Consider the following 25514-nt stretch of genomic DNA (forward strand, 5'->3'; position numbering starts at 1 on the left):
TCCCCAGTGGTGCCAGTGCACTCTCGGGACTCACTGCACTGCATCCCCAGTGGTGCCACTGCACTCTCTGGACTCACTGCACTGCATCCCCACTGGTGCCAGTGCACTCTCTGGAGTCACTGCAGTGCATCCCCAGTGGTGCCAGTGCACTCTCTGGACTCACTGTACTGCATCCCCAGTGGTGCCAGTGCACTCTCTAGAGTCACTGCAGTGCATCCCAGTGGTGCCAGTGCCCTCTCTGGACTCACTGCACTGCATCCCCAGTGGTGCCAGTGCACTCTCTGGACTCACTGCAGTGCATCCCCAGTGGTGCCAGTGCACTCTCTGGACTCACTGCACTGCATCCCCAGTGGTGCCAGTGCACTCTCTGGACTCACTGCACTGCATCCCCAGTGGTGCCAGTGCACTCTCTGGACTCACTGCACTGCATCCCCAGTGGTGCCAGTGCACTCTCTGGACTCACTGCAGTGCATCCCCAGTGGTGCCAGTGCACTCTCTGGACTCACTGCACTGCATCCCCAGTGGTGCCAGTGCACTCTCTGGACTCACTGCAGTGCATCCCCAGTGGTGCCAGTGCACTCTCTGGACTCACTGCAGTGCATCCCCAGTGGTGCCAGTGCACTCTCTGGACTCACTGCAGTGCATCCCCAGTGGTGCCAGTGCACTCTCTGGACTCACTGCAGTGCATCCCCAGTGGTGCCAGTGCACTCTCTGGACTCACTGCACTGCATCCCCAGTGGTGCCAGTGCACTCTCTGGACTCATCCCCTGCAGTGCATCCTGCAGTGGTGCCAGTGTGTCACTGCACTGTGCCAGTGCTCTCTGGACTCACTGCAGTGCATCCCCAGTGGTGCCAGTGCACTCTCTGGACTCACTGCAGTGCATCCCCAGTGGTGCCAGTGCACTCTCTGGACTCACTGCACTGCATCCCCAGTGGTGCCAGTGCACTCTCTGGACTCACTGCACTGCATCCCCAGTGGTGCCAGTGCACTCTCTGGACTCACTGCACTGCATCCCCAGTGGTGCCAGTGCACTCTCTGGACTCACTGCAGTGCATCCCCAGTGGTGCCAGTGCACTCTCTGGACTCACTGCACTGCATCCCCAGTGGTGCCAGTGCACTCTCTGGACTCACTGCAGTGCATCCCCAGTGGTGCCAGTGCACTCTCTGGACTCACTGCACTGCATCCCCAGTGGTGCCAGTGCACTCTCTGGACTCACTGCAGTGCATCCCCAGTGGTGCCAGTGCACTCTCTGGACTCACTGCAGTGCATCCCCAGTGGTGCCAGTGCACTCTCTGGACTCACTGCAGTGCATCCCCAGTGGTGCCAGTGCACTCTCTGGACTCACTGCACTGCATCCCCAGTGGTGCCAGTGCACTCTCTGGACTCACTGCAGTGCATCCCCAGTGGTGCCAGTGCACTCTCTGGACTCACTGCACTGCATCCCCAGTGGTGCCAGTGCACTCTCTGGACTCACTGCAGTGCATCCCCAGTGGTGCCAGTGCACTCTCTGGACTCACTGCACTGCATCCCCAGTGGTGCCAGTGCACTCTCTGGACTCACTGCACTGCATCCCCAGTGGTGCCAGTGCACTCTCTGGACTCACTGCACTGCATCCCCAGTGGTGCCAGTGCACTCTCTGGACTCACTGCAGTGCATCCCCAGTGGTGCCAGTGCACTCTCTGGACTCACTGCACTGCATCCCCAGTGGTGCCAGTGCACTCTCTGGACTCACTGCAGTGCATCCCCAGTGGTGCCAGTGCACTCTCTGGACTCACTGCAGTGCATCCCCAGTGGTGCCAGTGCACTCTCTGGACTCACTGCACTGCATCCCCAGTGGTGCCAGTGCACTCTCTGGACTCACTGCACTGCATCCCCAGTGGTGCCAGTGCACTCTCTGGACTCACTGCAGTGCATCCCCAGTGGTGCCAGTGCACTCTCTGGACTCACTGCACTGCATCCCCAGTGGTGCCAGTGCACTCTCTGGACTCACTGCACTGCATCCCCAGTGGTGCCAGTGCACTCTCTGGACTCACTGCAGTGCATCCCCAGTGGTGCCAGTGCACTCTCTGGACTCACTGCAGTGCATCCCCAGTGGTGCCAGTGCACTCTCTGGACTCACTGCAGTGCATCCCCAGTGGTGCCAGTGCACTCTCTGGACTCACTGCACTGCATCCCCATTGGTGCCAGTGCACTCTCTGGACTCACTGCAGTGCATCCCCAGTGGTGCCAGTGCACTCTCTGGAGTCACTGCACTGCATCCCCATTACTGCCAGTGCACTCTCTGGACTCACTGCAGTGCATCCCCAGTGGTGCCAGTGCACTCTCTGGACTCACTGCAGTGCATCCCCAGTGGTGCCAGTGCACTCTCTGGACTCACTGCACTGCATCCCCAGTGGTGCCAGTGCACTCTCTGGACTCACTGTGCATCCCCAGTGGTGCCAGTGCACTCTCTGGACTCACTGCACTGCATCCCCAGTGGTGCCAGTGCACTCTCTGGACTCACTGCACTGCATCCCCAGTGGTGCCAGTGCACTCTGTGGACTCACTGTACTGCATCCCCAGTGGTGCCAGTGCACTCTCTAGAGTCACTGCACTGCATCCCAGTGGTGCCAGTGCACTCTCTGGACTCACTGCACTGCATCCCCAGTGGTGCCAGTGCACTCTCTGGACTCACTGCAGTGCATCCCCAGTGGTGCCAGTGCACTCTCTGGACTCACTGCACTGCATCCCCAGTGGTGCCAGTGCACTCTCTGGACTCACTGCAGTGCATCCCCAGTGGTGCCAGTGCACTCTCTGGACTCACTGCACTGCATCCCCAGTGGTGCCAGTGCACTCTCTAGAGTCACTGCAGTGCATCCCCAGTGGTGCCAGTGCACTCTCTGGACTCACTGCACTGCATCCCCAGTGGTGCCAGTGCACTCTCTGGACTCACTGCAGTGCATCCCCAGTGGTGCCAGTGCACTCTCTGGACTCACTGCACTGCATCCCCAGTGGTGCCAGTGCACTCTCTAGAGTCACTGCAGTGCATCCCCAGTGGTGCCAGTGCACTCTCTGGACTCACTGCACTGCATCCCCAGTGGTGCCAGTGCACTCTCTGGACTCACTGCAGTGCATCCCCAGTGGTGCCAGTGCACTCTCTGGACTCACTGCACTGCATCCCCAGTGGTGCCAGTGCACTCTCTGGACTCACTGCAGTGCATCCCCAGTGGTGCCAGTGCACTCTCTGGACTCACTGCACTGCATCCCCAGTGGTGCCAGTGCACTCTCTGGACTCACTGCAGTGCATCCCCAGTGGTGCCAGTGCACTCTCTGGACTCACTGCAGTGCATCCCCAGTGGTGCCAGTGCACTCTCTGGACTCACTGCACTGCATCCCCATTGGTGCCAGGGCACTCTCCGGACTCACTGCAGTGCATCCGCAGTGGTGCCAGTGCACTCTTCGACTCACTGCACTGCATCCCCATTGGTGCCAGTGCACTCTCTGGACTCACTGCAGTGCATCCCCAGTGGTGCCAGTGCACTCTCTGGACTCACTGCAGTGCATCCCCAGTGGTGCCAGTGCACTCTCGGGACTCACTGCACTGCATCCCCAGTGGTGCCAGTGCACTCTCTGGACTCACTGCACTGCATCCCCACTGGTGCCAGTGCACTCTCTGGAGTCACTGCAGTGCATCCCCAGTGGTGCCAGTGCACTCTCTGGACTCACTGCACTGCATCCTCAGTGGTGCCAGTGCACTCTCTAGAGTCACTGCAGTGCATCCCCAGTGGTGCCAGTGCACTCTCTGGACTCACTGCACTGCATCCCCAGTGGTGCCAGTGCACTCTCTGGACTCACTGCAGTGCATCCCCAGTGGTGCCAGTGCACTCTCTGGACTCACTGCACTGCATCCCCAGTGGTGCCAGTGCACTCTCTGGACTCACTGCACTGCATCCCCAGTGGTGCCAGTGCACTCTCTGGACTCACTGCACTGCATCCCCAGTGGTGCCAGTGCACTCTCTAGAGTCACTGCAGTGCATCCCCAGTGGTGCCAGTGCACTCTCTGGACTCACTGCACTGCATCCCCAGTGGTGCCAGTGCACTCTCTGGACTCACTGCAGTGCATCCCCAGTGGTGCCAGTGCACTCTCTGGAGTCACTGCAGTGCATCCCCATTGGTGCCAGTGCACTCTCTGGACTCACTGCAGTGCATCCCCAGTGGTGCCAGTGCACTCTCTGGACTCACTGCAGTGCATCCCCAGTGGTGCCAGTGCACTCTCTGGACTCACTGCACTGCATCCCCATTGGTGCCAGTGCACTCTCTGGACTCACTGCACTGCATCCCCAGTGGTGCCAGTGCACTCTCTGGACTCACTGCACTGCATCCCCAGTGGTGCCAGTGCACTCTCTGGACTCACTGCAGTGCATCCCCAGTGGTGCCAGTGCACTCTTTCGAGTCACTGCACTGCATCCCCATTACTGCCAGTGCACTCTCTGGACTCACTGCAGTGCATCCCCAGTGGTGCCAGTGCACTCTCTGGACTCACTGCAGTGCATCCCCAGTGGTGCCAGTGCACTCTCTGGACTCACTGCACTGCATCCCCAGTGGTGCCACTGCACTCTCTGGACTCACTGCACTGCATCCCCACTGGTGCCAGTGCACTCTCTGGACTCACTGCACTGCATCCCCAGTGGTGCCAGTGCACTCTCTGGACTCACTGCACTGCATCCCCAGTGGTGCCAGTGCACTCTCTGGACTCACTGCACTGCATCCCCAGTGGTGCCAGTGCACTCTCTGGACTCACTGCAGTGCATCCCCAGTGGTGCCAGTGCACTCTCTGGACTCACTGCACTGCATCCCCAGTGGTGCCAGTGCACTCTCTGGACTCACTGCAGTGCATCCCCAGTGGTGCCAGTGCACTCTCTGGACTCACTGCACTGCATCCCCAGTGGTGCCAGTGCACTCTCTGGACTCACTGCAGTGCATCCCCAGTGGTGCCAGTGCACTCTCTGGACTCACTGCACTGCATCCCCAGTGGTGCCAGTGCACTCTCTGGACTCACTGCACTGCATCCCCAGTGGTGCCAGTGCACTCTCTGGACTCACTGCACTGCATCCCCAGTGGTGCCAGTGCACTCTCTGGACTCACTGCAGTGCATCCCCAGTGGTGCCAGTGCACTCTCTGGACTCACTGCACTGCATCCCCAGTGGTGCCAGTGCACTCTCTGGACTCACTGCAGTGCATCCCCAGTGGTGCCAGTGCACTCTCTGGACTCACTGCACTGCATCCCCAGTGGTGCCAGTGCACTCTCTGGACTCACTGCAGTGCATCCCCAGTGGTGCCAGTGCACTCTCTGGACTCACTGCACTGCATCCCCAGTGGTGCCAGTGCACTCTCTGGACTCACTGCAGTGCATCCCCAGTGGTGCCAGTGCACTCTCTGGACTCACTGCAGTGCATCCCCAGTGGTGCCAGTGCACTCTCTGGACTCACTGCAGTGCATCCCCAGTGGTGCCAGTGCACTCTCTGGACTCACTGCAGTGCATCCCCAGTGGTGCCAGTGCACTCTCTGGACTCACTGCACTGCATCCCCAGTGGTGCCAGTGCACTCTCTGGACTCACTGCACTGCATCCCCAGTGGTGCCAGTGCACTCTCTGGACTCACTGCACTGCATCCCCAGTGGTGCCAGTGCACTCTCTGGACTCACTGCAGTGCATCCCCAGTGGTGCCAGTGCACTCTCTGGACTCACTGCAGTGCATCCCCAGTGGTGCCAGTGCACTCTCTGGACTCACTGCAGTGCATCCCCAGTGGTGCCAGTGCACTCTCTGGACTCACTGCACTGCATCCCCAGTGGTGCCAGTGCACTCTCTGGACTCACTGCAGTGCATCCCCAGTGGTGCCAGTGCACTCTCTCGAGTCACTGCACTGCATCCCCATTGGTGCCAGTGCACTCTCTGGACTCACTGCAGTGCATCCCCAGTGGTGCCAGTGCACTCTCTGGACTCACTGCAGTGCATCCCCAGTGGTGCCAGTGCACTCTCTGGACTCACTGCACTGCATCCCCAGTGGTGCCAGTGCACTCTCTGGACTCACTGCACTGCATCCCCACTGGTGCCAGTGCACTCTCTGGACTCACTGCAGTGCATCCCCAGTGGTGCCAGTGCACTCTCTGGACTCACTGCACTGCATCCCCAGTGGTGCCAGTGCACTCTCTGGAGTCACTGCAGTGCATCCCCAGTGGTGCCAGTGCACTCTCTGGACTCACTGCACTGCATCCCCAGTGGTGCCAGTGCACTCTCTGGACTCACTGCAGTGCATCCCCAGTGGTGCCAGTGCACTCTCTGGACTCACTGCACTGCATCCCCAGTGGTGCCAGTGCACTCTCTGGACTCACTGCACTGCATCCCCAGTGGTGCCAGTGCACTCTCTGGACTCACTGCAGTGCATCCCCAGTGGTGCCAGTGCACTCTCTGGACTCACTGCACTGCATCCCCAGTGGTGCCAGTGCACTCTCTGGACTCACTGCACTGCATCCCCAGTGGTGCCAGTGCACTCTCTGGACTCACTGCAGTGCATCCCCAGTGGTGCCAGTGCACTCTCTGGACTCACTGCAGTGCATCCCCAGTGGTGCCAGTGCACTCTCTGGACTCACTGCAGTGCATCCCCAGTGGTGCCAGTGCACTCTCTGGACTCACTGCACTGCATCCCCAGTGGTGCCAGTGCACTCTCTGGACTCACTGCAGTGCATCCCCAGTGGTGCCAGTGCACTCTCTGGACTCACTGCACTGCATCCCCAGTGGTGCCAGTGCACTCTCTGGACTCACTGCAGTGCATCCCCAGTGGTGCCAGTGCACTCTCTGGACTCACTGCAGTGCATCCCCAGTGGTGCCAGTGCACTCTCTGGACTCACTGCACTGCATCCCCAGTGGTGCCAGTGCACTCTCTGGACTCACTGCAGTGCATCCCCAGTGGTGCCAGTGCACTCTCTGGAGTCACTGCACTGCATCCCCAGTGGTGCCAGTGCACTCTCTGGACTCACTGCAGTGCATCCCCAGTGGTGCCAGTGCACTCTCTGGACTCACTGCAGTGCATCCCCAGTGGTGCCAGTGCACTCTCTGGACTCACTGCACTGCATCCCCAGTGGTGCCAGTGCACTCTCTGGACTCACTGCACTGCATCCCCAGTGGTGCCAGTGCACTCTCTGGACTCACTGCAGTGCATCCCCAGTGGTGCCAGTGCACTCTCTGGACTCACTGCACTGCATCCCCAGTGGTGCCAGTGCACTCTCTGGACTCACTGCAGTGCATCCCCAGTGGTGCCAGTGCACTCTGTGGACTCACTGCACTGCATCCCCAGTGGTGCCAGTGCACTCTCTGGACTCACTGCACTGCATCCCCAGTGGTGCCAGTGCACTCTCTGGACTCACTGCACTGCATCCCCAGTGGTGCCAGTGCACTCTCTGGACTCACTGCACTGCATCCCCAGTGGTGCCAGTGCACTCTCTGGACTCACTGCACTGCATCCCCAGTGGTGCCAGTGCACTCTCTGGACTCACTGCAGTGCATCCCCAGTGGTGCCAGTGCACTCTCTGGACTCACTGCAGTGCATCCCCAGTGGTGCCAGTGCACTCTCTGGACTCACTGCAGTGCATCCCCAGTGGTGCCAGTGCACTCTCTGGACTCACTGCAGTGCATCCCCAGTGGTGCCAGTGCACTCTCTGGACTCACTGCAGTGCATCCCCAGTGGTGCCAGTGCACTCTCTGGACTCACTGCACTGCATCACCATTGGTGCCAGTGCACTCTCTGGAGTCATTGCAGTGCATCCCCAATGGTGCCAGTGCACTCTCTGGACTCACTGCACTGCATCCCCAGTGGTGCCAGTGCACTCTCTGGACTTTCACTGCACTGCATCCCCAGTGGTGCCAGTGCACTCTCTGGACTCACTGCAGTGCATCCCCATTGGTGCCAGTGCACTCTCTGGACTCACTGCAGTGCATCCCCAGTGGTGCCAGTGCACTCTCTGGACTCACTGCAGTGCATCCCCAGTGGTGCCAGTGCACTCTCTGGACTCACTGCACTGCATCACCATTGGTGCCAGGGCACTCTCCGGACTCACTGCAGTGCATCCGCAGTGGTGCCAGTGCACTCTTTCGAGTCACTGCACTGCATCCCCATTACTGCCAGTGCACTCTCTGGACTCACTGCAGTGCATCCCCAGTGGTGCCAGTGCACTCTCTGGACTCACTGCAGTGCATCCCCAGTGGTGCCAGTGCACTCTCTGGACTCACTGCACTGCATCCCCAGTGGTGCCAGTGCACTCTCTGGACTCACTGCACTGCATCCCCAGTGGTGCCAGTGCACTCTCTAGAGTCACTGCAGTGCATCCCCAGTGGTGCCAGTGCACTCTCTGGACTCACTGCACTGCATCCCCAGTGGTGCCAGTGCACTCTCTGGAGTCACTGCAGTGCATCCCCAGTGGTGCCAGTGCACTCTCTGGACTCACTGCACTGCATCCCCAGTGGTGCCAGTGCACTCTCTGGACTCACTGCACTGCATCCCCAGTGGTGCCAGTGCACTCTCTAGAGTCACTGCAGTGCATCCCCAGTGGTGCCAGTGCACTCTCTGGACTCACTGCACCGCATCCCCAGTGGTGCCAGTGCACTCTCTGGACTCACTGCAGTGCATCCCCAGTGGTGCCAGTGCACTCTCTGGAGTCACTGCAGTGCATCCCCAGTGGTGCCAGTGCACTCTCTGGACTCACTGCAGTGCATCCCCAGTGGTGCCAGTGCACTCTCTGGACTCACTGCACTGCATCCCATTGGTGCCAGGGCACTCTGGACTCACTGCACTGCATCCCCAGTGGTGCCAGTGCACTCTCTGGACTCACTGCAGTGCATCCCCATTGGTGCCAGTGCACTCTCTGGACTCACTGCAGTGCATCCCCAGTGGTGCCAGTGCACTCTCTGGACTCACTGCAGTGCATCCCCAGTGGTGCCAGTGCACTCTCTGGACTCACTGCACTGCCAGTGGTGCACTCTCTGGACTCACTGCAGTGCATCCCAGTGGTGGTGCCAGTCACTGCACTGCACAGTCTCTCTGGACTCACTGCAGTGCATCCCCAGTGGTGCCAGTGCACTCTCTGGACTCACTGCAGTGCATCCCCAGTGGTGCCAGTGCACTCTCTGGACTCACTGCACTGCATCCCCAGTGGTGCCAGTGCACTCTCTGGACTCACTGCACTGCATCCCCAGTGGTGCCAGTGCACTCTCTGGAGTCACTGCAGTGCATCCCCAGTGGTGCCAGTGCACTCTCTGGACTCACTGCACTGCATCCCCAGTGGTGCCAGTGCACTCTCTGGAGTCACTGCACTGCATCCCCAGTGGTGCCAGTGCACTCTCTGGACTCACTGCACTGCATCCCCAGTGGTGCCAGTGCACTCTCTGGACTCACTGCAGTGCATCCCCAGTGGTGCCAGTGCACTCTCTGGACTCACTGCACTGCATCCCCAGTGGTGCCAGTGCACTCTCTGGAGTCACTGCAGTGCATCCCCAGTGGTGCCAGTGCACTCTCTGGACTCACTGCACTGCATCCCCAGTGGTGCCAGTGCACTCTCTAGACTCACTGCAGTGCATCCCCAGTGGTGCCAGTGCACTCTCTGGACTCACTGCACTGCATCCCCAGTGGTGCCAGTGCACTCTCTAGAGTCACTGCAGTGCATCCCCAGTGGTGCCAGTGCACTCTCTGGACTCACTGCACTGCATCCCCAGTGGTGCCAGTGCACTCTCTGGACTCACTGCAGTGCATCCCCAGTGGTGCCAGTGCACTCTCTGGACTCACTGCACTGCATCCCCAGTGGTGCCAGTGCACTCTCTGGACTCACTGCAGTGCATCCCCAGTGGTGCCAGTGCACTCTCTGGACTCACTGCACTGCATCCCCAGTGGTGCCAGTGCACTCTCTGGACTCACTGCAGTGCATCCCCAGTGGTGCCAGTGCACTCTCTGGACTCACTGCAGTGCATCCCCAGTGGTGCCAGTGCACTCTCTGGACTCACTGCACTGCATCAACATTGGTGCCAGGGCACTCTCCGGACTCACTGCAGTGCATCCGCAGTGGTGCCAGTGCACTCTTTCGAGTCACTGCACTGCATCCCCATTACTGCCAGTGCATTCTATGGACTCACTGCAGTGCATCCCCAGTGGTGCCAGTGCACTCTCTGGACTCACTGCAGTGCATCCCCAGTGGTGCCAGTGCACTCTCTGGACTCACTGCACTGCATCCCCAGTGGTGCCAGTGCACTCTCTGGACTCACTGCAGTGCATCCCCAGTGGTGCCAGTGCACTCTCTGGACTCACTGCACTGCATCCCCAGTGGTGCCAGTGCACTCTCTGGACTCACTGCACTGCATCCCAGTGGTGCCAGTGCACTCTCTGACTCACTGCACTGCATCCCCAGTGGTGCCAGTGCACTCTCTGGACTCACTGCAGTGCATCCCCAGTGGTGCCAGTGCACTCTCTGGACTCACTGCACTGCATCCCCAGTGGTGCCAGTGCACTCTCTGGACTCACTGCACTGCATCCCCAGTGGTGCCAGTGCACTCTCTGGACTCACTGCACTGCATCCCCAGTGGTGCCAGTGCACTCTCTAGAGTCACTGCAGTGCATCCCCAGTGGTGCCAGTGCACTCTCTGGACTCACTGCAGTGCATCCCCAGTGGTGCCAGTGCACTCTCTGGACTCACTGCAGTGCATCCCCAGTGGTGCCAGTGCACTCTCTGGACTCACTGCAGTGCATCCCCAGTGGTGCCAGTGCACTCTCTGGACTCACTGCAGTGCATCCCCAGTGGTGCCAGTGCACTCTCTGGACTCACTGCACTGCATCCCCAGTGGTGCCAGTGCACTCTCTGGACTCACTGCACTGCATCCCCAGTGGTGCCAGTGCACTCTCTGGACTCACTGCACTGCATCCCCAGTGGTGCCAGTGCACTCTCTGGACTCACTGCACTGCATCCCCAGTGGTGCCAGTGCACTCTCTGGACTCACTGCAGTGCATCCGCAGTGGTGCCAGTGCACTCTTTCGAGTCACTGCACTGCATCCCCATTACTGCCAGTGCATTCTCTGGACTCACTGCAGTGCATCCCCAGTGGTGCCAGTGCACTCTCTGGACTCAATGCAGTGCATCCCCAGTGGTGCCAGTGCACTCTCTGGACTCACTGCACTGCATCCCCAGTGGTGCCAGTGCACTCTCTGGACTCACTGCACTGCATCCCCAGTGGTGCCAGTGCACTCTCTGGACTCACTGCACTGCATCCCCAGTGGTGCCAGTGCACTCTCTGGACTCACTGCACTGCATCCCCAGTGGTGCCAGTGCACTCTCTGGACTCACTGCACTGCATCCCCAGTGGTGCCAGTGCACTCTCTGGACTCACTGCAGTGCATCCCCAGTGGTGCCAGTGCACTCTCTGGACTCACTGCACTGCATCCCCAGTGGTGCCAGTGCACTCTCTGGACTCACTGCAGTGCATCCCCAGTGGTGCCAGTGCACTCTCTGGACTCACTGCAGTGCATCCCCAGTGGTGCCAGTGCACTCTCTGGACTCACTGCAGTGCATCCCCAGTGGTGCCAGTGCACTCTCTGGACTCACTGCACTGCATCCCCAGTGGTGCCAGTGCACTCTCTAGAGTCACTGCAGTGCATCCCCAGTGGTGCCAGTGCACTCTCTGGACTCACTGCACTGCATCCCCAGTGGTGCCAGTGCACTCTCTGGACTCACTGCAGTGCATCCCCAGTGGTGCCAGTGCACTCTCTGGACTCACTGCACTGCATCCCCAGTGGTGCCAGTGCACTCTCTGGACTCACTGCACTGCATCCCCAGTGGTGCCAGTGCACTCTCTGGACTCACTGCACTGCATCCCCAGTGGTGCCAGTGCACTCTCTGGAGTCACTGCAGTGCATCCCCAGTGGTGCCAGTGCACTCTCTGGACTCACTGCACTGCATCCCCAGTGGTGCCAGTGCACTCTCTGGACTCACTGCAGTGCATCCCCAGTGGTGCCAGTGCACTCTCTGGACTCACTGCACTGCATCCCCAGTGGTGCCAGTGCACTCTCTGGACTCACTGCAGTGCATCCCCAGTGGTGCCAGTGCACTCTCTGGACTCACTGCAGTGCATCCCCAGTGGTGCCAGTGCACTCTCTGGACTCACTGCACTGCATCCCCAGTGGTGCCAGTGCACTCTCTGGACTCACTGCACTGCATCCCCAGTGGTGCCAGTGCACTCTCTGGACTCACTGCAGTGCATCCCCAGTGGTGCCAGTGCACTCTCTGGACTCACTGCAGTGCATCCCCAGTGGTGCCAGTGCACTCTCTGGACTCACTGCAGTGCATCCCCAGTGGTGCCAGTGCACTCTCTGGACTCACTGCACTGCATCCCCAGTGGTGCCAGTGCACTCTCTGGACTCACTGCAGTGCATCCCCAGTGGTGCCAGTGCACTCTCTGGACTCACTGCACTGCATCCCCAGTGGTGCCAGTGCACTCTCTGGACTCACTGCAGTGCATCCCAGTGGTGCCAGTGCACTCTCTGGACTCACTGCACTGCATCCCCAGTGGTGCCAGTGCACTCTCTGGACTCACTGCAGTGCATCCCCAGTGGTGCCAGTGCACTCTCTGGACTCACTGCACTGCATCCCCAGTGGTGCCAGTGCACTCTCTGGACTCACTGCACTGCATCCCCAGTGGTGCCAGTGCACTCTCTAGAGTCACTGCAGTGCATCCCCAGTGGTGCCAGTGCACTCTCTGGACTCACTGCACTGCATCCCCAGTGGTGCCAGTGCACTCTCTGGACTCACTGCAGTGCATCCCCAGTGGTGCCAGTGCACTCTCTGGACTCACTGCAGTGCATCCCCAGTGGTGCCAGTGCACTCTCTGGACTCACTGCAGTGCATCCCCAGTGGTGCCAGTGCACTCTCTGGACTCACTGCAGTGCATCCCCAGTGGTGCCAGTGCACTCTCTGGACTCACTGCACTGCATCCCCAGTGGTGCCAGTGCACTCTCTGGACTCACTGCAGTGCATCCCCAGTGGTGCCAGTGCACTCTCTGGACTCACTGCACTGCATCCCCAGTGGTGCCAGTGCACTCTCTGGACTCACTGCACTGCATCCCCAGTGGTGCCAGTGCACTCTCTGGACTCACTGCAGTGCATCCCCAGTGGTGCCAGTGCACTCTCTGGACTCACTGCAGTGCATCCCCAGTGGTGCCAGTGCACTCTCTGGACTCACTGCACTGCATCACCATTGGTGCCAGGGCACTCTCCGGACTCACTGCAGTGCATCCGCAGTGGTGCCAGTGCACTCTTTCGAGTCACTGCACTGCATCCCCATTACTGCCAGTGCATTCTCTGGACTCACTGCAGTGCATCCCCAGTGGTGCCAGTGCACTCTCTGGACTCACTGCAGTGCATCCCCAGTGGTGCCAGTGCACTCTCTGGACTCACTGCACTGCATCCCCAGTGGTGCCAGTGCACTCTCTGGAGTCACTGCAGTGCATCCCCACTGGTGCCAGTGCACTCTCTGGACTCACTGCAGTGCATCCCCAGTGGTGCCAGTGCACTCTCTGGACTCACTGCACTGCATCCCCAGTGGTGCCAGTGCACTCTCTGGAGTCACTGCAGTGCATCCCCAGTGGTGCCAGTGCACTCTCTGGACTCACTGCACTGCATCCCCAGTGGTGCCAGTGCACTCTCTGGACTCACTGCAGTGCATCCCCAGTGGTGCCAGTGCACTCTCTGGACTCACTGCACTGCATCCCCAGTGGTGCCAGTGCACTCTCTGGACTCACTGCACTGCATCCCCAGTGGTGCCAGTGCACTCTCTGGACTCACTGCAGTGCATCCCCAGTGGTGCCAGTGCACTCTCTGGACTCACTGCAGTGCATCCCCAGTGGTGCCAGTGCACTCTCTGGACTCACTGCACTGCATCCCCAGTGGTGCCAGTGCACTCTCTGGACTCACTGCACTGCATCCCCAGTGGTGCCAGTGCACTCTCTGGACTCACTGCACTGCATCCCCAGTGGTGCCAGTGCACTCTCTGGACTCACTGCACTGCATCCCCAGTGGTGCCAGTGCACTCTCTGGACTCACTGCAGTGCATCCCCAGTGGTGCCAGTGCACTCTCTGGACTCACTGCACTGCATCCCAGTGGTGCCAGTGCACTCTCTGGACTCACTGCACTGCATCCCCAGTGGTGCCAGTGCACTCTCTGGACTCACTGCACTGCATCCCCAGTGGTGCCAGTGCACTCTCTGGACTCACTGCAGTGCATCCCCAGTGGTGCCAGTGCACTCTCTGGACTCACTGCAGTGCATCCCCAGTGGTGCCAGTGCACTCTCTGGACTCACTGCACTGCATCCCCAGTGGTGCCAGTGCACTCTCTGGACTCACTGCAGTGCATCCCCAGTGGTGCCAGTGCACTCTCTGGACTCACTGCACTGCATCCCCAGTGGTGCCAGTGCACTCTCTGGACTCACTGCAGTGCATCCCCAGTGGTGCCAGTGCACTCTCTGGACTCACTGCACTGCATCCCCAGTGGTGCCAGTGCACTCTCTGGACTCACTGCACTGCATCCCCAGTGGTGCCAGTGCACTCTCTGGACTCACTGCACTGCATCCCCAGTGGTGCCAGTGCACTCTCTGGACTCACTGCAGTGCATCCCCAGTGGTGCCAGTGCACTCTCTGGACTCACTGCACTGCATCCCCAGTGGTGCCAGTGCACTCTCTGGACTCACTGCAGTGCATCCCCCCAGTGGTGCCAGTGCACTCTCTGGACTCACTGCAGTGCATCCCCAGTGGTGCCAGTGCACTCTGTGGACTCACTGCACTGCATCCCCAGTGGTGCCAGTGCACTCTCTGGACTCACTGCACTGCATCCCCAGTGGTGCCAGTGCACTCTCTGGACTCACTGCACTGCATCCCCAGTGGTGCCAGTGCACTCTCTGGACTCACTGCACTGCATCCCCAGTGGTGCCAGTGCACTCTCTGGACTCACTGCAGTGCATCCCCAGTGGTGCCAGTGCACTCTCTGGACTCACTGCACTGCATCCCCAGTGGTGCCAGTGCACTCTCTGGACTCACTGCAGTGCATCCCCAGTGGTGCCAGTGCACTCTCTGGACTCACTGCAGTGCATCCCCAGTGGTGCCAGTGCACTCTCTGGACTCACTGCACTGCATCCCCAGTGGTGCCAGTGCACTCTCTGGACTCACTGCAGTGCATCCCCAGTGGTGCCAGTGCACTCTCTGGACTCACTGCACTGCATCCCCAGTGGTGCCAGTGCACTCTCTGGACTCACTGCACTGCATCCCCAGTGGTGCCAGTGCACTCTCTGGACTCACTGCACTGCATCCCCAGTGGTGCCAGTGCACTCTCTGGACTCACTGCAGTGCATCCCCAGTGGTGCCAGTGCACTCTCTGGACTCACTGCACTGCATCCCCAGTGGTGCCAGTGCACTCTCTGGACTCACTGCACTGCATCCCCAGTGGTGCCAGTGCACTCTCTGGACTCACTGCAGTGCATCCCCAGTGGTGCCAGTGCACTCTCTGGACTCACTGCACTGCATCCCCAGTGGTGCCAGTGCACTCTCTGGACTCACTGCAGTGCATCCCCAGTGGTGCCAGTGCACTCTCTGGACTCACTGCACTGCATCCCCAGTGGTGCCAGTGCACTCTCTGGACTCACTGCACTGCATCCCCAGTGGTGCCAGTGCACTCTCTGGACTCACTGCACTGCATCCCCAGTGGTGCCAGTGCACTCTCTGGACTCACTGCACTGCATCCCCAGTGGTGCCAGTGCACTCTCTGGACTCACTGCAGTGCATCCCCAGTGGTGCCAGTGCACTCTCTGGACTCACTGCACTGCATCCCCAGTGGTGCCAGTGCACTCTCTGGACTCACTGCACTGCATCCCCAGTGGTGCCAGTGCACTCTCTGGACTCACTGCACTGCATCCCCAGTGGTGCCAGTGCACTCTCTGGACTCACTGCAGTGCATCCCCAGTGGTGCCAGTGCACTCTCTGGACTCACTGCACTGCATCCCCAGTGGTGCCAGTGCACTCTCTGGACTCACTGCAGTGCATCCCCAGTGGTGCCAGTGCACTCTCTGGACTCACTGCACTGCATCCCCAGTGGTGCCAGTGCACTCTCTGGAGTCACTGCAGTGCATCCCCAGTGGTGCCAGTGCACTCTCTGGACTCACTGCACTGCATCCCCAGTGGTGCCAGTGCACTCTCTGGACTCACTGCACTGCATCCCCAGTGGTGCCAGTGCACTCTCTGGACTCACTGCAGTGCATCCCCAGTGGTGCCAGTGCACTCTCTGGACTCACTGCAGTGCATCCCCAGTGGTGCCAGTGCACTCTCTGGACTCACTGCAGTGCATCCCCAGTGGTGCCAGTGCACTCTCTGGACTCACTGCACTGCATCCCCAGTGGTGCCAGTGCACTCTCTGGACTCACTGCACTGCATCCCCAGTGGTGCCAGTGCACTCTCTGGACTCACTGCACTGCATCCCCAGTGGTGCCAGTGCACTCTCTGGACTCACTGCACTGCATCCCCAGTGGTGCCAGTGCACTCTCTGGACTCACTGCAGTGCATCCCCAGTGGTGCCAGTGCACTCTCTGGACTCACTGCACTGCATCCCCAGTGGTGCCAGTGCACTCTCTGGACTCACTGCAGTGCATCCCCAGTGGTGCCAGTGCACTCTCTGGACTCACTGCACTGCATCCCCAGTGGTGCCAGTGCACTCTCTGGACTCACTGCACTGCATCCCCAGTGGTGCCAGTGCACTCTCTGGACTCACTGCACTGCATCCCCAGTGGTGCCAGTGCACTCTCTGGACTCACTGCACTGCATCCCCAGTGGTGCCAGTGCACTCTCTGGACTCACTGCACTGCATCCCCAGTGGTGCCAGTGCACTCTCTGGACTCACTGCAGTGCATCCCCAGTGGTGCCAGTGCACTCTCTGGACTCACTGCACTGCATCCCCAGTGGTGCCAGTGCACTCTCTGGACTCACTGCACTGCATCCCCAGTGGTGCCAGTGCACTCTCTGGACTCACTGCACTGCATCCCCAGTGGTGCCAGTGCACTCTCTGGACTCACTGCACTGCATCCCCAGTGGTGCCAGTGCACTCTCTGGACTCACTGCACTGCATCCCCAGTGGTGCCAGTGCACTCTCTGGACTCACTGCACTGCATCCCCAGTGGTGCCAGTGCACTCTCTGGACTCACTGCACTGCATCCCCAGTGGTGCCAGTGCACTCTCTGGACTCACTGCACTGCATCCCCAGTGGTGCCAGTGCACTCTCTGGACTCACTGCAGTGCATCCCCAGTGGTGCCAGTGCACTCTCTGGACTCACTGCACTGCATCCCCAGTGGTGCCAGTGCACTCTCTGGACTCACTGCAGTGCATCCCCAGTGGTGCCAGTGCACTCTCTGGACTCACTGCAGTGCATCCCCAGTGGTGCCAGTGCACTCTCTGGACTCACTGCACTGCATCCCCAGTGGTGCCAGTGCACTCTCTGGACTCACTGCACTGCATCCCCAGTGGTGCCAGTGCACTCTCTGGACTCACTGCACTGCATCCCCAGTGGTGCCAGTGCACTCTCTGGACTCACTGCAGTGCATCCCCAGTGGTGCCAGTGCACTCTCTGGACTCACTGCACTGCATCCCCAGTGGTGCCAGTGCACTCTCTGGACTCACTGCACTGCATCCCCAGTGGTGCCAGTGCACTCTCTGGACTCACTGCAGTGCATCCCCAGTGGTGCCAGTGCACTCTCTGGACTCACTGCACTGCATCCCCAGTGGTGCCAGTGCACTCTCTGGAGTCACTGCAGTGCATCCCCAGTGGTGCCAGTGCACTCTCTGGACTCACTGCACTGCATCCCCAGTGGTGCCAGTGCACTCTCTGGACTCACTGCACTGCATCCCCAGTGGTGCCAGTGCACTCTCTGGACTCACTGCAGTGCATCCCCAGTGGTGCCAGTGCACTCTCTGGACTCACTGCACTGCATCCCCAGTGGTGCCAGTGCACTCTCTGGACTCACTGCACTGCATCCCCAGTGGTGCCAGTGCACTCTCTGGACTCACTGCACTGCATCCCCAGTGGTGCCAGTGCACTCTCTGGACTCACTGCAGTGCATCCCCAGTGGTGCCAGTGCACTCTCTGGACTCACTGCACTGCATCCCCAGTGGTGCCAGTGCACTCTCTGGACTCACTGCAGTGCATCCCCAGTGGTGCCAGTGCACTCTCTGGACTCACTGCAGTGCATCCCCAGTGGTGCCAGTGCACTCTCTGGACTCACTGCAGTGCATCCCCAGTGGTGCCAGTGCACTCTCTGGACTCACTGCACTGCATCCCCAGTGGTGCCAGTGCACTCTCTGGACTCACTGCAGTGCATCCCCAGTGGTGCCAGTGCACTCTCTGGACTCACTGCACTGCATCCCCAGTGGTGCCAGTGCACTCTCTGGACTCACTGCACTGCATCCCCAGTGGTGCCAGTGCACTCTCTGGACTCACTGCACTGCATCCCCAGTGGTGCCAGTGCACTCTCTGGACTCACTGCAGTGCATCCCCAGTGGTGCCAGTGCACTCTCTGGACTCACTGCAGTGCATCCCCAGTGGTGCCAGTGCACTCTCTGGACTCACTGCACTGCATCCCCAGTGGTGCCAGTGCACTCTCCGGACTCACTGCAGTGCATCCCCAGTGGTGCCAGTGCACTCTTTCGAGTCACTGCACTGCATCCCCAGTACTGCCAGTGCACTCTCTGGACTCACTGCAGTGCATCCCCAGTGGTGCCAGTGCACTCTCTGGACTCACTGCAGTGCATCCCCAGTGGTGCCAGTGCACTCTCTGGACTCACTGCACTGCATCCCCAGTGGTGCCAGTGCACTCTCTGGACTCACTGCACTGCATCCCCAGTGGTGCCAGTGCACTCTCTGGACTCACTGCAGTGCATCCCCAGTGGTGCCAGTGCACTCTCTGGACTCACTGCACTGCATCCCCAGTGGTGCCAGTGCACTCTCTGGAGTCACTGCAGTGCATCCCCAGTGGTGCCAGTGCACTCTCTGGACTCACTGCACTGCATCCCCAGTGGTGCCAGTGCACTCTCTGGACTCACTGCACTGCATCCCCAGTGGTGCCAGTGCACTCTCTAGAGTCACTGCAGTGCATCCCCAGTGGTGCCAGTGCACTCTCTGGACTCACTGCACTGCATCCCCAGTGGTGCCAGTGCACTCTCTGGACTCACTGCAGTGCATCCCCAGTGGTGCCAGTGCACTCTCTGGACTCACTGCAGTGCATCCCCAGTGGTGCCAGTGCACTCTCTGGACTCACTGCAGTGCATCCCCAGTGGTGCCAGTGCACTCTCTGGACTCACTGCACTGCATCCCCAGTGGTGCCAGTGCACTCTCTGGACTCACTGCACTGCATCCCCAGTGGTGCCAGTGCACTCTCTGGACTCACTGCAGTGCATCCCCAGTGGTGCCAGTGCACTCTCTGGACTCACTGCAGTGCATCCCCAGTGGTGCCAGTGCACTCTCTGGACTCACTGCAGTGCATCCCCAGTGGTGCCAGTGCACTCTCTGGACTCACTGCACTGCATCACCATTGGTGCCAGGGCACTCTCCGGACTCACTGCAGTGCATCCGCAGTGGTGCCAGTGCACTCTTTCGAGTCACTGCACTGCATCCCCATTACTGCCAGTGCATTCTCTGGACTCACTGCAGTGCATCCCCAGTGGTGCCAGTGCACTCTCTGGACTCACTGCAGTGCATCCCCAGTGGTGCCAGTGCACTCTCTGGACTCACTGCACTGCATCCCCAGTGGTGCCAGTGCACTCTCTGGACTCACTGCACTGCATCCCCAGTGGTGCCAGTGCACTCTCTGGAGTCACTGCAGTGCATCCCCAGTGGTGCCAGTGCACTCTGTGGACTCACTGTACTGCATCCCCAGTGGTGCCAGTGCACTCTCTAGAGTCACTGCACTGCATCCCAGTGGTGCCAGTGCCCTCTCTGGACTCACTGCACTGCATCCCCAGTGGTGCCAGTGCACTCTCTGGACTCACTGCAGTGCATCCCCACGTGGTGCCAGTGCACTCTCTGGACTCACTGCACTGCATCCCCAGTGGTGCCAGTGCACTCTCTGGACTCACTGCAGTGCATCCCCAGTGGTGCCAGTGCACTCTCTGGACTCACTGCACTGCATCCCCAGTGGTGCCAGTGCACTCTCTGGAGTCACTGCAGTGCATCCCCAGTGGTGCCAGTGCACTCTCTGGACTCACTGCAGTGCATCCCCAGTGGTGCCAGTGCACTCTCTGGACTCACTGCAGTGCATCCCCAGTGGTGCCAGTGCACTCTCTGGACTCACTGCACTGCATCCCCAGTGGTGCCAGTGCACTCTCTGGACTCACTGCACTGCATCCCCAGTGGTGCCAGTGCACTCTCTGGACTCACTGCAGTGCATCCCCAGTGGTGCCAGTGCACTCTCTGGACTCACTGCACTGCATCCCCAGTGGTGCCAGTGCACTCTCTGGACTCACTGCAGTGCATCCCCAGTGGTGCCAGTGCACTCTCTGGACTCACTGCAGTGCATCCCCAGTGGTGCCAGTGCACTCTCTGGACTCACTGCACTGCATCCCCAGTGGTGCCAGTGCACTCTCTGGACTCACTGCAGTGCATCCCCAGTGGTGCCAGTGCACTCTCTGGACTCACTGCACTGCATCCCCAGTGGTGCCAGTGCACTCTCTGGACTCACTGCAGTGCATCCCCAGTGGTGCCAGTGCACTCTCTGGACTCACTGCAGTGCATCCCCAGTGGTGCCAGTGCACTCTCTGGACTCACTGCACTGCATCCCCAGTGGTGCCAGTGCACTCTCTGGACTCACTGCACTGCATCCCCAGTGGTGCCAGTGCACTCTCTGGACTCACTGCAGTGCATCCCCAGTGGTGCCAGTGCACTCTCTGGACTCACTGCACTGCATCCCCAGTGGTGCCAGTGCACTCTCTGGACTCACTGCAGTGCATCCCCAGTGGTGCCAGTGCACTCTCTGGACTCACTGCACTGCATCCCCAGTGGTGCCAGTGCACTCTCTGGACTCACTGCAGTGCATCCCCAGTGGTGCCAGTGCACTCTCTGGACTCACTGCACTGCATCCCCAGTGGTGCCAGTGCACTCTCTGGACTCACTGCAGTGCATCCCCAGTGGTGCCAGTGCACTCTCTGGACTCACTGCAGTGCATCCCCAGTGGTGCCAGTGCACTCTCTGGACTCACTGCACTGCATCCCCAGTGGTGCCAGTGCACTCTCTGGAGTCACTGCAGTGCATCCCCAGTGGTGCCAGTGCACTCTCTGGACTCACTGCACTGCATCCCCAGTGGTGCCAGTGCACTCTCTGGACTCACTGCAGTGCATCCCCAGTGGTGCCAGTGCACTCTCTGGACTCACTGCACTGCATCCCCAGTGGTGCCAGTGCACTCTCTGGACTCACTGCACTGCATCCCCAGTGGTGCCAGTGCACTCTCTGGACTCACTGCAGTGCATCCCAGTGGTGCCAGTGCACTCTCTGGACTCACTGCAGTGCATCCCCAGTGGTGCCAGTGCACTCTCTGGACTCACTGCAGTGCATCCCCAGTGGTGCCAGTGCACTCTCTGGACTCACTGCTGCATCCCCAGTGGTGCCAGTGCACTCTCTGGACTCACTGCACTGCATCCCCAGTGGTGCCAGTGCACTCTCTGGACTCACTGCACTGCATCCCCAGTGGTGCCAGTGCACTCTCTGGACTCACTGCAGTGCATCCCCAGTGGTGCCAGTGCACTCTCTGGACTCACTGCACTGCATCCCCAGTGGTGCCAGTGCACTCTCTGGACTCACTGCACTGCATCCCCAGTGGTGCCAGTGCACTCTCTGGACTCACTGCACTGCATCCCCAGTGGTGCCAGTGCACTCTCTGGACTCACTGCAGTGCATCCCCAGTGGTGCCAGTGCACTCTCTGGACTCACTGCAGTGCATCCCCAGTGGTGCCAGTGCACTCTCTGGACTCACTGCACTGCATCCCCAGTGGTGCCAGTGCACTCTCTGGACTCACTGCAGTGCATCCCCAGTGGTGCCAGTGCACTCTCTGGACTCACTGCAGTGCATCCCCAGTGGTGCCAGTGCACTCTCTGGACTCACTGCACTGCATCCCCAGTGGTGCCAGTGCACTCTCTGGACTCACTGCAGTGCATCCCCAGTGGTGCCAGTGCACTCTCTGGACTCACTGCAGTGCATCCCCAGTGGTGCCAGTGCACTCTCTGGACTCACTGCACTGCATCCCCAGTGGTGCCAGTGCACTCTCTGGACTCACTGCAGTGCATCCCCAGTGGTGCCAGTGCACTCTCTGGACTCACTGCACTGCATCCCCAGTGGTGCCAGTGCACTCTCTGGACTCACTGCAGTGCATCCCCAGTGGTGCCAGTGCACTCTCTGGACTCACTGCACTGCATCCCCAGTGGTGCCAGTGCACTCTCTGGACTCACTGCAGTGCATCCCCAGTGGTGCCAGTGCACTCTCTGGACTCACTGCAGTGCATCCCCAGTGGTGCCAGTGCACTCTCTGGACTCACTGCACTGCATCCCCAGTGGTGCCAGTGCACTCTCTGGACTCACTGCAGTGCATCCCCAGTGGTGCCAGTGCACTCTCTGGACTCACTGCACTGCATCCCCAGTGGTGCCAGTGCACTCTCTGGACTCACTGCAGTGCATCCCCAGTGGTGCCAGTGCACTCTCTGGACTCACTGCAGTGCATCCCCAGTGGTGCCAGTGCACTCTCTGGACTCACTGCACTGCATCCCCAGTGGTGCCAGTGCACTCTCTGGACTCACTGCACTGCATCCCCAGTGGTGCCAGTGCACTCTCTGGACTCACTGCAGTGCATCCCCAGTGGTGCCAGTGCACTCTCTGGACTCACTGCACTGCATCCCCAGTGGTGCCAGTGCACTCTCTGGACTCACTGCAGTGCATCCCCAGTGGTGCCAGTGCACTCTCTGGACTCACTGCACTGCATCCCCAGTGGTGCCAGTGCACTCTCTGGACTCACTGCAGTGCATCCCCAGTGGTGCCAGTGCACTCTCTGGACTCACTGCACTGCATCCCCAGTGGTGCCAGTGCACTCTCTGGACTCACTGCAGTGCATCCCCAGTGGTGCCAGTGCACTCTCTGGACTCACTGCAGTGCATCCCCAGTGGTGCCAGTGCACTCTCTGGACTCACTGCACTGCATCCCCAGTGGTGCCAGTGCACTCTCTGGACTCACTGCAGTGCATCCCCAGTGGTGCCAGTGCACTCTCTGGACTCACTGCACTGCATCCCCAGTGGTGCCAGTGCACTCTCTGGACTCACTGCAGTGCATCCCCAGTGGTGCCAGTGCACTCTCTGGACTCACTGCACTGCATCCCCAGTGGTGCCAGTGCACTCTCTGGACTCACTGCACTGCATCCCCAGTGGTGCCAGTGCACTCTCTGGACTCACTGCAGTGCATCCCCAGTGGTGCCAGTGCACTCTCTGGACTCACTGCAGTGCATCCCCAGTGGTGCCAGTGCACTCTCTGGACTCACTGCAGTGCATCCCCAGTGGTGCCAGTGCACTCTCTGGACTCACTGCACTGCATCCCCAGTGGTGCCAGTGCACTCTCTGGACTCACTGCACTGCATCCCCAGTGGTGCCAGTGCACTCTCTGGACTCACTGCACTGCATCCCCAGTGGTGCCAGTGCACTCTCTGGACTCACTGCAGTGCATCCCCAGTGGTGCCAGTGCACTCTCTGGACTCACTGCACTGCATCCCCAGTGGTGCCAGTGCACTCTCTGGACTCACTGCAGTGCATCCCCAGTGGTGCCAGTGCACTCTCTGGACTCACTGCACTGCATCCCCAGTGGTGCCAGTGCACTCTCTGGACTCACTGCAGTGCATCCCCAGTGGTGCCAGTGCACTCTCTGGACTCACTGCACTGCATCCCCAGTGGTGCCAGTGCACTCTCTGGACTCACTGCACTGCATCCCCAGTGGTGCCAGTGCACTCTCTGGACTCACTGCAGTGCATCCCCAGTGGTGCCAGTGCACTCTCTGGACTCACTGCAGTGCATCCCCAGTGGTGCCAGTGCACTCTCTGGACTCACTGCAGTGCATCCCCAGTGGTGCCAGTGCACTCTCTGGACTCACTGCACTGCATCCCCAGTGGTGCCAGTGCACTCTCTGGACTCACTGCACTGCATCCCCAGTGGTGCCAGTGCACTCTCTGGACTCACTGCACTGCATCCCCAGTGGTGCCAGTGCACTCTCTGGACTCACTGCAGTGCATCCCCAGTGGTGCCAGTGCACTCTCTGGACTCACTGCACTGCATCCCCAGTGGTGCCAGTGCACTCTCTGGACTCACTGCAGTGCATCCCCAGTGGTGCCAGTGCACTCTCTGGACTCACTGCACTGCATCCCCAGTGGTGCCAGTGCACTCTCTGGACTCACTGCACTGCATCCCCAGTGGTGCCAGTGCACTCTCTGGACTCACTGCACTGCATCCCCAGTGGTGCCAGTGCACTCTCTGGACTCACTGCACTGCATCCCCAGTGGTGCCAGTGCACTCTCTGGACTCACTGCACTGCATCCCCAGTGGTGCCAGTGCACTCTCTGGACTCACTGCAGTGCATCCCCAGTGGTGCCAGTGCACTCTCTGGACTCACTGCACTGCATCCCCAGTGGTGCCAGTGCACTCTCTGGACTCACTGCAGTGCATCCCCAGTGGTGCCAGTGCACTCTCTGGACTCACTGCAGTGCATCCCCAGTGGTGCCAGTGCACTCTCTGGACTCACTGCACTGCATCCCCAGTGGTGCCAGTGCACTCTCTGGACTCACTGCAGTGCATCCCCAGTGGTGCCAGTGCACTCTCTGGACTCACTGCACTGCATCCCCAGTGGTGCCAGTGCACTCTCTGGACTCACTGCAGTGCATCCCCAGTGGTGCCAGTGCACTCTCTGGACTCACTGCACTGCATCCCCAGTGGTGCCAGTGCACTCTCTGGACTCACTGCACTGCATCCCCAGTGGTGCCAGTGCACTCTCTGGACTCACTGCACTGCATCCCCAGTGGTGCCAGTGCACTCTCTGGACTCACTGCACTGCATCCCCAGTGGTGCCAGTGCACTCTCTGGACTCACTGCACTGCATCCCCAGTGGTGCCAGTGCACTCTCTGGACTCACTGCACTGCATCCCCAGTGGTGCCAGTGCACTCTCTGGACTCACTGCAGTGCATCCCCAGTGGTGCCAGTGCACTCTCTGGACTCACTGCACTGCATCCCCAGTGGTGCCAGTGCACTCTCTGGACTCACTGCAGTGCATCCCCAGTGGTGCCAGTGCACTCTCTGGACTCACTGCACTGCATCCCCAGTGGTGCCAGTGCACTCTCTGGACTCACTGCACTGCATCCCCAGTGGTGCCAGTGCACTCTCTGGACTCACTGCACTGC

Source organism: Anser cygnoides, chromosome W (assembly GCF_040182565.1).
Source record: "Anser cygnoides isolate HZ-2024a breed goose chromosome W, Taihu_goose_T2T_genome, whole genome shotgun sequence".
Taxonomy (NCBI): Eukaryota; Metazoa; Chordata; class Aves; order Anseriformes; family Anatidae; genus Anser; species Anser cygnoides.